This window comes from Montipora foliosa, chromosome 2 (assembly GCF_036669935.1).
Source record: "Montipora foliosa isolate CH-2021 chromosome 2, ASM3666993v2, whole genome shotgun sequence".
NCBI classification, from domain to species: Eukaryota; Metazoa; Cnidaria; class Anthozoa; order Scleractinia; family Acroporidae; genus Montipora; species Montipora foliosa.
The window spans coordinates 64,977,788-64,983,309 of NC_090870.1; positions in this window are offsets into that span (position 1 = coordinate 64,977,788).

The following is a 5,522-nucleotide window of genomic DNA, read 5'->3' on the forward strand; positions in this document are numbered from 1 at the left end:
GAAAATTTTGTCCCTACAAACCGCGAAACTAGTACCCAGGCTTCCCGGTTCGATCCAATGGCATGACGCGGTTAGTTCAATTGAATGGTCAACGATCCAGTGACATGAATTTAGATTCAATAACACGTCAACGTGTTTTTTTGAAAGATTGATGTGTTGCAATGACATGAATTCCAATCTAATGAAATGAAGTATGTAATCCAATAGAATTACGTATGATCCAATAAAATGAAGTCCGATCCAATGACATGAAGTATGTGATCCAATAGAATGACGTACGATTCAATGGCATGAAGTCCAAGCCAATGACATATGAACAATATTGTCCAATAGAATGACGTTTGATTCAATGGCATGGCGTCAATGGAAACTCAATTCAATGACATTTTTGTCCCAATTCCCCCTCCACAGAAAGCTCACTTGGTATTTCATTGGTGTTTAACTAATAAAACCAAATTTTCCTCTTTCACTCTCCCACCGATGCAGCACCACAGTTTCTTTAGAAACTAGAAATTTGTTCACTGTGATTTATGATTCCACTTCCACCTCCAAATCTTATTCCAACATCCTGGTTTTGCTTGTTTGACGGCAGACATAAGGTAAAAACAGTTGATATTTCAAGGTGTGGCAATGCTTTTGGAAATAAAGACCCGTCAACAAATATTGTCAGCTCAAGCCCACTAAAGGCGTAGTGAATTTGTCTGCTGATCGAGGAAAAACGAAATCAAACTGCACGAAAAGCTCGTACATTATGCCAAAAACCTAAGAGAACAGATTGATGGTGGACCAACTTATCTCAAGGATACGAGGACATCTATTTTACAAAACTGTGAAGGAACCAAGATCCAACATATCGCCGGACAAAGATGACCTAATCGAACTGCTATTTCGAGAAAAAGTTAGCTTAGACTTTATGTTATTTCAAGGATGTGGGCTCCCTTCACTACTGGTAATTGAAATGTACAGTTTCAGTAATTGTATATCTGGTATACCAAGCCTTAACATTTTATATTCATTGCACCAAAGTATATGAGCCTTCCAAAAACCGCGGAAGAAATAATAGAACCGTCTCCAAAGTTTAAGTAGAGACATGCTTTTTACATTTAAACATCTGTCTCCTACTCTGTCACCACTTGTCGTTTTGTAACCCACTATAACCCAATTACGTCATGATCCCTTTCCTTAGTTTTTACGTGATTTTACCCTTACATAGTGCGAAACGCCGGTAGACTTGATTAGGCTCCTGAAACTCCAAGGGAACGATGCACTTTTGCTGAAACCTCTGAACCACATAGGATAGCTGTAGAGTTAATTATCACAATAAATCCAAGCCTTGTGGAATTTGTGACTTACTGTTTCCTTGAGTTCACGCCGCTACACTGATAACAACCTACAATAGGTTTCCGCTGTCCAAACACTCGTAGGAAGTGATGCGCGCACATTACTTTCTCTTCTCCATGGTGCTATCCTTGGTCGGTGCGCGAGTGAATATAGTAATAAAGGAAACAGCTCTTGTCCGGTTCAGCGCAATACCTAACCATTAAACTACGGACTAGATTGGGGAAAACAGCAAAAAAAAAAAAAAGGGAAGACTGTACAAGGTCTGCCAATATTGGCAAAATTTTTTGATATAGAGCTTTAAGAACCCATGACTGGATCCCATCCAGGCCCGGAGCTTTATCGGGCCTGAGATTCAGTAGCTGTTTCTGAACACCTTGGGAGGTGACTTGGATAGGACTGATGTTAGTGGCACAATTAGATGGTGTAAGGACTGGGTAAGTAGAAATGTCTTCTTTGGTAAAAACACTACAAAAGTGGTCATTAAGAGCACTGGCTTTAGACAGGGGATCGCTTGTCAGGCTTCCATTAACCATGAGGTCAGGGACTCCAACATGGCCATCACCTTTCGACCTTTTTATTTAAGACCAGAAGGATTTCGGATTCTCCTGAATATTTAACAAAAATTATAAGTATATACTAAAACAGTGGATAGCGTTGAACTCGCGTGCTGATTGGCTACTCGAACTCCGGATATCCTTCGCTATTCACCTCCGAGCAATTCGCGTGGAATTTGGGCATGAAAATGTTGTAATCTTTGCAGGAATAAATGAGTTAAAATCCTCTTTTTGTGCTATATTATCTCACTGTTTTAGTATATACTGAAACAACTACTCACCTCAGTGTCGGTGGCTAGTGGTGGATATTTACTGAGCCGCAAAGCGGTGAGGTAAATATCCACCACTAGCCACCTCCACTTCGGTGAATAGTTGCTAATTATTCGCCGAAAGCAAAGTGAATATTGTTAAATATTTACAGAGACATAGTCGAAATAAATATTCATTAATATTCATTGAGCCTGAGGTGAATAATTATTGTTTTAGTATAATTTTCAGTGGTGAATATCAGGAAAGTGCAAAATGACGTACAAAAACACAATAAAAAGGTACAAAAGTGCTTGCTTAGCTTAGCAGCCGCGCCTCCAAAATGTTATATTCACTGGGTAGCGCAGTGAATATAACACCGAATTCTACTTATATTCACTGCTGAAAATTATACTTCATTAAATATCATATAGGAAGCCAGACACATATTCGTTTTTTGCCCGTGTAAGATCCTGTCTCAATGTCTTCTTAACAGCTCCGTAGTTGGCCCAAACTGCATCTGTCCTTGATCTTTTAGAAACAGGGATCCATATTTGCAGTTGTCCGGTCGTCCCACATGACTAAAAACCCATCTGGACGAGTGTAAAAACTTGAAAGGTTGTCCAAGTCAAGTTTTAATAAATGTCTCTTCATGGATGCCATCAAATGTTGTAATATTGAATGTACTTTCTTTCTGATTGCTTTTCATTCAATGGAAACTTCCAGAAAATAAGGAAGACACATGCAGCTTTCCTCAGTACTGAAATCTCAAGTTTTGGCGCCATATTTGACCACGCGGTATTTTCCATGAAACGATTGCTGGCTCAATTTTCATGTTTATCACCCCCGGCCTTGGTTGTTGGCAAGTTGTTTAGCAACGTGGTTTCAGCTGATAATGTGGTGTTTTGTCCTCTCTGGCAAAAAGGAAAACAAGAAAACAGGAAAAACACAAAATCTTGGTAGCATTTCAGGGTTCTCAATAAGTTTTGGAGTAGACGGCTTAAATATAAAAGTAGGCGGCGGGAAAAGCGAGTGCCACTTGTTTATAGCAAGTTTATGACCGAAAAGTAGACGGCTCTAAATTTAAAGTAGCCGGTTTTTTAGCCGGCTGCCGGCACTTAATGAGAACCCTGCATTTAAAAGCAAGACAGTAGACAGGGGCGTCAAAACTTTGGGTCTTACCAGTAAGCTTTGAATCGTAACTTTGTAAGCTACGCTCAAGTATGTTCTGCCGTGGCAGATATAGACCACTGTAAATCGGGTTCCCACGGTGCAAATAACAAAATACTCCGGAGTCAAAGTTTGTAATTTCTGATGAGAGTGTAAAATAAGATGTGAATGCTCAAGTTACAAATAACTTTATCAACCAGTACTGTTTCTATGCTTCCACATTTTTGCCTGGGCAACCTAAAATTTGTCCTGGCAAGTATATCATAAAACGTACTTGCCCAGCTGACGACTTTGATTAAAACTGAATAGGGATCCCTGTGGCAATATTGTTGAACCATGGAAGGTTAAAATGACTCTATGTTAATTTTCTGGGAATGTTTTTCCACATTGTAGATTTAATTGCTTTCTTTAGTTTATTCCATTTCTTGTCCACCGACATTCCAGTTAGATTTGACATGTAAGTATTGCAAAACGACATATATGTGGTCCTTCATCTTATGAATTTTAGCTTTTTTCTTCATGAAGATGTTTGGATGGCCTTTTCTTTTTTGGTTTCAAAAAAGGTGACCATATCATGGTCACTGATACCAAAAAATACTACAAGGTTTTGAATGATTGATTCATTGTTAGTTAGGACAAGGTCCAAGATATTTTCCATGTTTATTTGCAGTCTAGTGGGTTTGTGGAGAATCTGTTGAAAGCCATGTTCCTCAAGTATGCCTAACGATTTTGTTGCAGGCGAAAAAAGGGGGAGATGTAACAGAACTGTTGAAATCCCCAGTGAGTATGATGTTATCGCTGTTAATTTGCTGGCTGCTTTTAAGCAGAGATGCATTAACCTCATCCAGGCTGGCAACACTTCCACTAGGATTGTACCAAGTTCCAATGATTAGCGAACGTTGACCTGCGGTTTGGCACTGGATCCATATAATTTTGCAATTTGTATCAAGATTGTGCTTGTGAGTGACAATCATCCTTTATAGCTTGTAATACACCACCTCCATGGGTACTAGTTGACCTGTCTTTTCTACAGCTGTATATTAAAATATAATAACACCAGAGGGGAAGACTTCACCATTGTTGACAACAGAAGCTAGCTACACTGTAAGACTCAGTTCCCAGCAATAACTCAGGGTTGTATTGATCAATAACTCGCTCAAGGTCTGCCCTTTTCTACATTTTACTTTGGCAGTTCATCAATAGGCAGCGCAAAGCTGACTTTTTTCTAGGTTTTCGATGGCAAGAATTTTGTGGTAGCCCTTGATCATGAGAGCTGCAAGTGGTTGAAAATAATTATCCTGAGGTAAGTCAAGGTCATCAGAAAAGGAGCTGAGATTTGGGCAGTTGCAATCACAGCAAATCCATGGGCAGGAACTATTCGCTAACATATTGTAAGTTTCATCTCCAACTGGGAGGCATCCGATCGGGTGTGATACCTGGCATCGCAAGAGTTGCGTTGTAGGCCTTTCTGGTTTACGGCAAGCGCTACACGGATAACGCCAGTTGGAACCTGGATTCAGTGAGATATCACCACTAAGTATAACCAAAAGAAGAGGAATCAAGCCAGAGCAACTGAGCAATCCGTAGTTGAGTAGTTGACTGCAGCATCCGGGAGAATCGGTGGACAGCACATGTTCCACGAGCAAGAAAGCTTGCTTCGTTCAGCCTTAATTCGACAAGCACCGGTGAAATCACATAATAATCTGGATGTAAGTCATCTTTAGAGGCAACATTTCGCCACTGAAGCGAAGTTTTATAAATAAACAAAACTAAAATCAGCAAATTCATCGGAGCTAAAAAATTTGCCGCCATCTTATATGACTGTCACGGCGAATAAAATCATAGCCTGGTGCTTTTGATTGTATCGAAACGACTTTGTATCGAAACGACCGAACTCCTTGATAGAGTCATCACGCAATAATCAGCAAGAATTCTCAATTCGTCAATGTTCTTGGTATGAATATCATTACTCAAGAAAGATAATTAGAAAAGAAACTAACAAAAAGTACCATAACTGTATTTACATTCAGTTCAGCCAATGAACGGTGGTTTTGTAGCATGATGTCATGTAGCTAAACGTGACGTTTCCATTCTTTTTACGGTTGATCTACTTCACGTGATAAGATCGTGAACATTTCACTCATTCATGTGCACGGCGTTCCCGGCGTTCCTTCATTCATTTTTGGTTCAGCCAATGAACGGTTGACCTTG